Source organism: Manacus vitellinus, unplaced genomic scaffold, assembly GCF_001715985.3.
Source record: "Manacus vitellinus isolate BGI_N305 unplaced genomic scaffold, ASM171598v3 scaffold_21_pilon, whole genome shotgun sequence".
Taxonomy (NCBI): Eukaryota; Metazoa; Chordata; class Aves; order Passeriformes; family Pipridae; genus Manacus; species Manacus vitellinus.
In genome coordinates, this window is record NW_021939546.1 from 3,883,467 (window position 1) to 3,894,686 (window position 11,220).

At 49.1% G+C, this 11,220-nt stretch overlaps 1 non-coding gene across 1 annotated transcript; it reads right to left on the minus strand.

Annotated features, from left to right (window-relative positions):
* Positions 1–966: 966 nt before the first annotated feature.
* TRNAL-AAG lies at positions 967–1,048 on the minus strand. The gene has a single exon. It is a non-coding gene; the product is annotated as a tRNA-Leu (tRNA).
* Between the last annotated feature and the right edge of the window lie 10,172 nt (positions 1,049–11,220).

Here is an 11,220-nt window from a genome sequence, read left to right on the forward strand (position 1 = left end):
CTCTAAGATCACAAGGAGCTTTAAGGTTCTTTCCAAGTCAAACCATCCTATGATTTTATAAATAACCTCATGTCCTGTCCAGAGCCTGTAGAGATGATGCAGTGAAACTACAGTTACCAGCCCCCAGCGCTCAATGTAAGGTGTATTCCTCCTCCCACATCACAAAATTAATCTTTTCTGGATATGACCTCACGGTTTTAGGCCAGACCCCTCTGACCCCTGTGAGTACCCACCACATCCTGGCTGGTGCCCAGGGACAGCACAGTGTGATCTCCGGAAGCAGCTTTATCAGCAGTGGCAGCTCTTGCAGGAGCACCAGCAGCTCTTACCTCATCCCTGCCCTGCCCCTCAACTCAGCTCTGCAAACCTTCACAGGGGAGAATTCCTTCCCAACATCCCATCTAACCCTGCCCTCTGGCAGTGGGAAGCCAATCTCCCTCATTCTGTCCCACCAGGCCTTTTTCCATAGTCCTCTCCAGCTCTCTTGGAGCCACTTTAGGCACTGGAAGGGGCTCTAAGGTCTCCCTGGAGCCTTCTCTTCTCCAGGTGAACATTCCCAGCTCTCCCAGCCTAGCTCCAGAGCAGAGGTGTTCCAGCCTTTGGAGAATCTCCGTGGCCTCTTCTGGACTTCCTCCAGCAGCTCCACATCCTTTGGATGTTGGACCCCAGGGCTGGAGGCAGCTCTGCAGGTGGGGTCTCACCTGAGGGGGCAGAGGGGCAGAATCCCCCTCCTCTGCTGCCCACACTGTGGGATCAGCACAGCACTCAGGGGGTTCTGGGCTGGGTCATGTCCAGCCTGTCACCCACCAACACCCCCAGGGCTGCTCTCAACCTGTTCATCCCCAGCCTGGATTGATCCCAGGGGTTGCCCCACCCAGGTGCAGCACCTGCACTTGGTCTGGTTAAAACTCACTCCTGGAGATTGTCCAGATCCCTCTGGATGGCCTCCAGGTGTTAAAACAGTTGTGGCAGCGGTGGGATTCGAACCCACGCCCCCGCAGAGACTGGAGCCTTAATCCAGCGCCTTAGACCGCTCGGCCACGCTACCCTGGGGAATAGGGCACCAGGAGCGGCATCGGAACCTGGGATCCAGGGAAACACTGACCTGGGCACAGTGCCTTGGACCACTGGACCATCCTGACTGTCCTCACCTCATGCAAATCCTGTTTTATTCTCATTTTCTTCATGAAAGCCCAGAGGAGAACCAAGCCCTGCCTGCAGAACACCCCCCCCCGCTGCCCTTCCCGCTGTTGAATGTACCTGTTCTGACATGTCCTCTCCTCTTATTCCCTTCCCATGGCAGCCTCGATTAATCCACAGGGAGTCTCTGCACTCCAACAGGGAGACCACCAGATCCACCAGATCTTTCCACACCAACTCCACACCCATCCCTGTGATGCTTTTCTCAGTGACCGAGGGCAACCTCGCCATCCTGTTGGGAATTAAGACCCAGGACCCAATTTTGCTGTCTGATTTGTCCCTTTGCCCCCTGTCCCTGTGCCCCCAGTGACTCAGAGAAATGCTCGGAGCAGGAGGTCAAGGGGATGAGGTCATGGATCTCCTGTTCAAGGTGACAAGGGAAGTGGCCAAGCTCCCTCTGCCTGCAGTGAGTGTGCAGCCAACAGAAGCTCCTGCCCACTTTGGTCTCAGGGAAGATGCCAAAATCTGCAGGAAACCTCCTGACAAGCTTTGGGAGTCAGACACAGGGAAGCAGTGGAAGTTCTGGAGTTACATAAATATTTTTCTTCCACAGCTAAACACAAGCACTTTCTCCTTCCTCAGCACGGCGATAAAAGCACATTTAAATAAACAGGGTTTCAAAGGGATGTTTGGATTTAGCATGTTTTGCACCTTTTTCATTCATTGGAATAGATTCTGGCTGTAAGAACTACAGTGAGACCCCCCAGCTCCCTGAGCTACATCTGGAAACATGACATGTGCTTCCAAATCCTTCCATTCTGAGTCACTTTGTGATTCAAACCATAAAAATAACCATTGATAAAAAAGCAAGAGGACTAATTTCTTTCTCCATGGCTTTTTGGTCCACACTGCTCAAATCCTAGGAGTCCCTAGACCCAAATCCTAGAACAGATCCCAAGGATCCCACACACCGCCCACTGCAGCATCTCCTGCCATGGGCAAAGAGCCTTGACATCAACAGAGGTGATTGAATTACAGAGAATAAATTGGTTATTTGAGGAAATAGACTTTTTTCATTAAGGGGACATTCACAAGCCACCACAGATTTCTGAAAGTCTATTTATTTTTGCAGCAGCTGCCAAATAATTTGCAAACAAATTTCAGCCCATGTAGGTTTTGCAGCTCCATTTGTGTCAGGTGAGACTGTGTGGATCCAGTGGCACTGGGAGCTGCTCTGGTCAAATCTAATATTAATCCAGCCTAGGAGAGCTGGAAAAGAACAGGATTTAAGGCATTTTGTACCTTGTTGCATGGCAGGGAGCAGGAAAGGGCTGGAGTTGGGAAACCTCCACAATAAATGTGCTGCAGGGTTGGGGAGGTTTGGAATTAAAACCTAAATCATTTTAATAAATCCAATGAGATTATTTCAATTAAAAAGAAGTGATTATAACAGCCCTTATTTTCTTATTAGGGCATTTAAGCAGCTCCTGTTAAAAGATTAGAAAATATTGAGCCTTTGTAGGGCTTCCCAAACATGCTGTTTGGAGTATATCTGGTTAAAATGATTTCTGTTTAAGTATCTGTGCTGGTTTAAAAGTTAACCAGCAGGGGGAATGAACCTAACTCAAAGGAGAGATTATAAGTCAGAATAACAATTTATTAAAATAATACAGTAAGTACAATAATACAAACAAACAATTGGTCTCAACCCACAAAAACCCAAATGTGTAACCCAGTACCCTGGGGCCTGAACAAAGTGGTGTTCCTTGGGCCCTGTTTGAGTCCAAAGTAAAGGGAGAGGGGAAGAACCTGCTGGTGGGAGAGCTGCTGCAGTCTGGCCAGAACTGGTGATCGCAGTCCAGTGGTGGTCTAAGTCTGGTTGAGAGCGATGAGATGCAGCCGTCCTCTGGATCCCACGAGTGGGTTGAAAAATGTTCCAAAACTCCAAGATTATATATCCTCCAGTTCAGGCAGGAATGTTCAGTGCTCCCCTCAGGGCGGGGAGTTCCACAAAGGGTGTGAGGACAGAAACATCCTCCTATCTCACAGGCCTCTTAACACCTAGTTTATAGCCTGAGGAGTCAGGCTCTATGGGCAGAAGGTGCGAATAGTCTATTGACAACAATAGTCTAGTTTCTGGGAAATGACATGGAAGGCTATAGAATACAGTTTTGGGTTACACCCACCATGCTCTATGGGCAGAGGGTGCGAATAGTCTATTGACAACAATAGTCTAGTTTCTGGGAAATGACATGGAAGGCTATAGAATACAGTTTTGGGTTACACCCACCATGATGAACTGATCTCAGCTGTCCTAACTAGGACAGTATCTCTGTCTAAAAATTACATTAATAGTATTGGATATCCGTGCCCAAATTTGGGACCACAGGTTTGAAAAGCCCTGAGACCTCCCCCAAGGGATCCCCACCTCTGTTTGCAGAAAAAAAAACCCACCTGGGTTTGTAGAAAATGTTTTCATTCCCCTGAAGCAAAAAGAAGAAAAATCCCTTCAATATTCCTTGATCTGCTCACACTTGTCATCTCCAGCAGCCAAGCCCAAGCCCAAGCTAATCTGTTTCCATAGATTAGCAGATGAATCATTCCTGTTATTTTTAGCAGGTCATTAAGGGCTGGCAGCAAAATTTGCAAACTGACTTGTGGGGCTTTTGATTGGTGTTAGCATAACCTCTTAGAGAAAACATAAACTGGGATTCAGAACAAAGAAAATGGGAGGACTGGGAGTCATATCTCAAAGTTGGAAAGCAGCAGTGAGGGATGAAGATAAGTCGGGTTCGTGTGAGCCTGTGCCTGCCTCTCAGTGCTCTCGCTCAAAGGGGGCGGAGCTGGGCAAGTACAAATGAGAGGTTTTATGTAAAAGATGATGGGATAAGGATTTCTCCCCATCTCATGAATATTTATACACCCTGGGTAGGGATGCTGTGGGCACTGGGAAAAGCTGGATCCCCATGGGCATCGGGATTGGATCAAGAGGAAGTTTTCTGGCTGGTTTGTGAGCAGGGAAGTTCCTCTGGGGTTCAGAGGAGCATCGGTGCACCCCAGAGGAGTCACAGAATCCCAGACTGCTTTGGGTTTGAATGGTCCTTAAAGACCATCTCATTCCCAGGTTGTTCCAAGTCCCATCCAACCTAGCCTTGAACACCTCAGGGATGGGGCAGCCACAGCTTCTCTGGGCAACCTGTGCCAGAGCCTCACCACCTTCACAGGGAAGGATTTCTTCCTAACCTCTAGTCTAAATCTCTCCTTTTTCAGTTCAAAACCATTTCCAAGTAAAAGTCTCTTTCCTGGCACAGGAGCTGGTTTGCAGTAGGCTCTGTAGCACCTGGGGGCTGAAGAGCTTTTCACCCATCAGCCGAGCAAAGCTTCCCAAAATGTGTGTTTAATAAAGAAATAATAAAAAACATATTCAATAAAAAACATATGAACATAACAAAATATTAAGTATTCATCTTTTAACAGCTAGTTCTCTTTTTAACAGCCCCGGTCTGAGCCAGGGCTGCACATACCTTCCCAAATGTGGAGGGACTGTTTGCAAACAGGATCCCCAACAAGGCTCTGCCATCAGCCACCAGCTTTCCTACATTTCCCTGAAAAACATGCTTAATCCAGAGCATCAACAGTGTGTTTGCCAGGCTGGGCTTTGCCAGCTGCAGAGAGATGTGCAGAGGCATCACCTCCAGCAAAGCCTCTTCCATCTCATGGAGCCTTATGGATGCACTCCATGAATACCTACAGAAATTCCACATGGAATCCATGAGCCAAGGGGCGATGCTTGAGATCCTGTTTGCAGAAAGTCCCTCCACATTTAGGAAGACTTTTGCACTCCTCCTCGTTAGCAGTTTAATGTTGGAGAGGCCCTTGCTGCTGCTGCCCTGAGCCATCGCTGGGCAGCACAGCCCATCCACCCTCCATCCTCCACCATCCACCATGCATCCTCCATCCTCCCTCATCCAGCATCCGTCATCCAGCATCCCTCATCCAGCATCCATCAGCAGTCAGAGCCACCTGCTCCTGCAGACCCAGGATGAACAGAACACGATCAAGGAGAGGTGTCTCTGCTTGGGTCAGGGTTACCCCTGCACCCTGTGTCACCCCGCAGGGCCACCCCACTGCTGGCCTGGCCACCACTGGGACCAGGAAGGTGGCCCCAGGGTCAGGGGTCCCTTAAGCAGGAGCTGCTATTGCTGGATGGAAATACCACCAGGAAAACTGGAGCAGGCACAGGGCATCTGCAGAGGCTGCACCCCAGGAATTCACCTTTCGGGGAAAGAACAGCTGAGGGATCACAGAGGATATGAAACTCTAACTCCCTGCCTGGCTGCCCACCCTGCCCTTTCAGCAGCTCCAAAACGCTGCTGCCAAAGGTCCCTCACTTCCACACAGGCTCAGCTGCTGCCAGAGCCCTGGAAGGACTAAATCTTGGCTCTAGCCTCGTCAGCTCCCACGGTGATTGTCAAATTAAGGGGCTCTGGTTGAAGCCTCAAAGGCAGAAAGGCTCTGCAGTGGTGAGGGAAAGGAGAGCACGGAGTGTGCAGGAGCTGAGGCTGGAGCAAATGGAATCAATGTCTTTTCTGAAGGGGCAAATTTGGTGTCAGAAAGGAATAAGGAGGTAAAAAGTGATGTACCTGAATAGGTGAGAGTGGAGAGCTGATGCCTCGTTATCTGCCACTGAATAGGAACCCCATTTCAGTTATTCCCAGGATAACAGGCTCATTTCTCACCAGGTAATGAACTGAAGGTTCCTGTCCACTCTCAGCAGTGCAGAGAATCGTTGGGATCAGCTCTTGTCCCCCGCAAGTCCCCTCTGAGCTCATTGTGGGGCTCCCAGCACATGCACATCCATAGAACAGAGAATGGTTCTGCACCCAGCAGCCAGGAAACATTCCCTGCCATAGGATCACGGAATCACAAAATCCCAGAATCACTAAGGTTGGAAAAGCCCTCCCAGACCATCGAGTCCAGCCTGTGCCCGATCCCCACCTTGTCACCCAGCCCAGAGCACTGAGTGCCACGTCCAGTTGTTCCTTGGACACCTCCAGGGGTGGGGACTCCACCACCGACCTGGACAGCCCCTTCCAGTGCCAGACCACCCTTGCCATGAGGAAATTCCTCCTGATGTCCAACCTGAACCTCCCCTGGCACAGACTGAGATTAGATTATTAGATTCAAGCTGGACAAACACCCACTTCAGCTGGGATGTCCCTGTCCTGACCCTGTGGATGGGGACAGGTGACATGCGCAGCAACAGCCACCTGTGCTGAAAGTCCTGCAGGGCTTTTGTTTGGATTTTTCTTTGAAGAATGGATTTAATACAGAGTAAATTGAGTTTAACCTTTGCTGCAAATGGAGGCATTTGTTTCTTGCAGTCTCAGGGGAGTTTTCATTAATTATTCTGGGCCTGATGGCCAAGTTGGAAAGAAATTTGTTTCCAAGGAAAAAGAAGCAAACCAAAGAGACACTGCAGGGGCGTTTCATGTACAATAGAAAAAAGTAACTTGCTTCAGGATTAGGGATCAGCAATGAGTTTTGCCACCTGAAAGGGGTCTCTGAAAATTTTAGGTCACTTGGAAAGCTCCTGCAGAGACCTGAGGTGGGACCAAGCTCAGATGGGGATGGGCTGTTCCTGCACGGACCAGACTCAATTCACTCCTGCTCATGGTCCTTCCAGTCCCCAAAACCCACCAAGCTGCAGAAGCCTTCCTCCTGGCAGATGTCCTGGAGCTCCCCTCCAGCCCAGGCCAGAGCCTGCGGAAGAAAAGCCCCTTTTCCAGATTTCTCCTTTCTCCCAAGCAGTGCTGAGGTCAAACTGAGTCCCACTGAGTGCTCCGTGTTCACCTTCTGGTTTGCTCCATCAAGGACTGGAGGTGTGAGGGTAGGGCTCTAGTGGCACTAGTATGATGGGAAACACAAGGACTTCTGCCAGAGATGTGCCTGGAGCTCCTGGGAAGAGTTTCAGGAGGAGCTGCTGGACATAGGCAGCAGTTCTGGGAACAGATCTGTGGCTGTTGGCAAAGGCATCACTTCAGCGAAAGCTTCTGTGAGTCACTGTCAGTGTCAAAGCCCTCATGAAAGATTTGGTGTTGGGAACCAAAGTGATTCCAAAATAATGTTGCCTTTCTTTGGAAAAGGCAACAGCAGTTTGGAAAGGAGGACACAGCACAGTGCTCTGAGTTCAGACATTCCTGTGAGAAAGGCAGGGAGGGAAGAGGAGAAGCTGTGGCTGCCCTGTTCCTGGAAGTGTCCAAGGCCAGGTTGGACAGGGCTTGGAGCAACCTGGGATAGTGGAAGGTGTCCCTGTCCATGGCAGGGTGTGGAACTGGATGAGTTTTGAGGTTCCCTGTTATTACTGTTATTCCAGGGAAGTGGTGAAGGACAGAGGGTGTTACCACCAACCAAAGCCACCACAGACCTCAGGCTGCCAGGCAGAACATGCCCCTGTGGGAAACACAAAATTAGGCCCAGGAGACCACATCCTATCTGAAAAGCAACAAGATCAAATCAAGTTCAATGAATGGAGAATTTTTTCTTATTTATGTTATCTGATTAGTTTTGCTTTTAGTTTTACTTGTTCTCTGCCTTTGCTTCTTTCCCTGTTCATTCTCTTTTCTGCTTTGACCACAAGCAGAAGCATCTTAATCTGATATCCTGGGGTGCTTCTCTCTTCAGACAAATATTTGTTGTGATATCTCTTGTTCCTAAATTTTAAACCCAAACACCCATCTCCTCATCCAAAATGCCGCACGAACAAGTTGAGAACTGGCTGCTTGGATGGAATCCCTCCCCAAAAGCAGCAGCACCAATTTGACACTGATCCTGGGAACAGAAAACCCGACTTGGGGCTGGAACTGCTCTGTTTCTGCTCTTCCCCATGTGTCCAAGTGAGAGAATTCCTTTTACATTCATCTGTCCTCATGAAAGCCTTGAAGAGGAGAAAAGATAAATGATTAACATAATCTAAATATAGTTTCTTCATTCTTATAGCCTTTGTGACACACTCTCTTGGGAAATATTCCCAACTGAAATGGAATTCTGCTCTGTTCCTGCAGATCTCACACTGCTCTTCTGAAACACATGAAGCCTTTTAAAGTCATTAATTACAGTGTCAATAATTGTGCCATGGTGAGAACTCAACAAGCATCTTGGAAACACAGGCAGACATGGAAATACTGGAAAAAAAACACCTTAACTGTTAAACTTTCCTACCCAAATTCTGCAGCTGGTCTGGATGAAGGTCTGTCAGGGTGAGAGGTAGACATTGCCTGGCAGATGTTGACCTACAAATTGGTTGAAGACTCAGGCTTTGGGTTCAATAAAGCAGGAATATGAGAAAAGAGGTGAAAAATGTCGTTTGCAAGAGGGGGAAAATAAATTCTCAGTCATGCTTAAAGAGCTAGGAATGATGCCTGAAAACTTGGAGAGGAAACCATTTCCAAACCCCCACCCTGCTCTGACATTCCAGGGCCCAGCTGGTGGGATGGGGACTCCCTGCAGTGACCTGGGGGTGTGCAAAGACCAAGGTGCCCTCACCTCCGTGGGTGCCAGGGGAGGGAAGCTCTGTGGGCCCAGAGCTGGGTTTGGCCATGGTGAAGTCACATCTGTCACCCTGGCAGAGCTCAGGGAGTGTTTGAACAGCCCTCTCAGGGACAGGGTGGGATTGTTGGGGTGTGCTGTGCAGGGCCAGGAGCTGGACTGGGTGATTCCTGAGGGTCCCTTCCATGATTCTATGAGATTGGCAGAGTGAGAGCTGCATCTCCAACTCCGTTTCCCAACATCCGGCTCTTCAGCAAGACATGAGAGAGTCAGTATTTTCCTGAAGGGAGATGATAAAAGGGAGGAATAAAAATTGCATTTGTAAGTCAGCTCCTGCACACAACAGAGATAAAAGAATTACAAAGCACTTACGAAGCTCAAGCTCATTTTGGTGATTCATGGAGACGTGAGTGCCGGGCTTGGGAAGCTGTGCTGGTACCAAAGGGCATCTGCTGGCTGGAGTTAATGCCTTTGAGCCCACTAAATCCATAAATATGCAGGATATGAGCTGTCATTCCCAGCTTGTGCTCGGACATGGATCTTGCAGCAGTAGGATGAGTTGGAGCATCTTCATGATGTGTCCATCAAGGGGCAGCAGGAAAGCTGCCAAAGTGTGTGGCCGGCTCCAGGAACAGGAGTTTTGTGCGGGATCACCCAACATTTTCTGGGTAGACAAGTTTATCCACTGCTGACAAAGAGTGGACCTCAATTACAGCAACTTTCCTGTAAGTGAATGTTGAAGTTTCTAAGAACTCTTCTGACTAATGTGGTTCAGCTCTTGGCTGGAAAACACAGAGCACTTCATCAAATGGCTGTGACTGCGAGAAATGCCAAAAAAAGCTCAAATCCAGGGAATCTGAGGCTGGGAGTGCAATCTGACCCCAGCATTGCTGCCACTCATAACGCTGGGGCTGGGAGCCAGCTCTGCTTCTGGTTTAACTGGTCTTATCTCCAGGCTTAGTGCTGCTCTACTGTTTTCCAGGAAAAAAATGTATCTTTAGCCAATACAAGGAATCTCAGCCTCAACATAAAAAAGAAATTCCCCTGCAAGTGCAATGAATCTGAATTCACAGCTGCAACATCAACCAGAGGATGAAATGTGCCTTTTAGCTTCACAAAGATGGGATATGGGAAATATAACCCAAATCTGGGGTCAGAGGGAATGGATTCAGGAAAGTCATGAACAGAGATATATAGAGAGATCCCAATGGATTATCTCCTGCTCAGATGTACAGAATCCTAGTCTCCTGAGTTGGAAGGGACCCACAAGGATCATCAAGTCCAACTCTTGGCCCTGCACAGGACACTCCAAAATCCCACCCTGTCCCTGAGAGTGTTGTCCAAATGCTCCTCGAGCTCTACCAGGTTGGGGCCATGATATAAAATGTGAATAATCAGTGTATGATCAGCTGAGTGCATCTCCTACCACTGCAACCTCCCCATGAAGAGACCAGTTCCTGGCAGGTCCAACCTCAGAGGCAGCTTCAGGTCAATATTCTGTGTGTCAAGAAAATCATGGGACAATTCATTGAGAATTTCACCTCTGGCAGTTTTATCTTTCCCCAAACAAATGGGATAAGGGAAATTCCCGTCAGCAGCAGGACAAGCAAACACACAAGCTTTTCATTTCATGGGAGATGAGAGACTCTCCTGACAGAAACCAGACACTGCTGCCCTTCAGGAGCAGCCAAAGACCAACCAGCAGGTTCACGGCACTGGACAGAGGCTGCACTTCTCAGAAAAACACATGGATCTGAGGGACTTCCTGTGGATGGGCTTTATGAGGTGCTGACCTGGTATAACCAGTAACCCACCCTTAGGAGGGGCAAGGGAAAAATGGGGAATGGCTTCCCACTGCCAGAGGGCAGAGTTAGATGGAATATTGGGAAGGAATTCTGCCCTGGGAGGGTGGTGAGGCCCTGGCACAGGTTGCCCAGAGAAGCTGTGGCTGCTCCATCCCTGGGACTGTCCAAGGCCAGGTTGGACGGGCTTGGAGCAACCTGGGATAGTGGAAGGTGTCCCTACCCATGGCAGGGGGTGGAACTGGATGAGCTTTGAGGTCCCTTCCAACCCAAACCAGTATGAAATGAGGTGGTTGGGGTGTGAATACCTTCACCTCAGTTTTCTCAGGATATCATCACTGTAGATAATGAAGGCTATTTTCTGTTTCTGTGGTGATACACAAACTGCCTTCCTGCCTCAGCTCCAGCCTTCTTTCCTCTCCTGCTCATGAGCTAGGCTGTCCCAGACCACAGTCTAAGGCAGCCTGGAATCAGCTGGTGAGTGAACATCACCCAACTCCCATTCCACGTCAGCTCTCAATCTGAGACACAAAGCAAAAAGACACCCCAGAAAGTCCAATTTCTACTTAGCTTAGGAAAGCCAAATGTTCCCCCCAAGAAGGATCTATGCAGTCAGTCTTGTAACAAAAACCTGCAGCACCTTGTGCTTCTTTGGTGGCTCTTCAGCAGAGTCACCTGGGGGGACGTGGGAGGGGACACTTTGTCCCACCCAGCCCCTCTGAGCATTCCC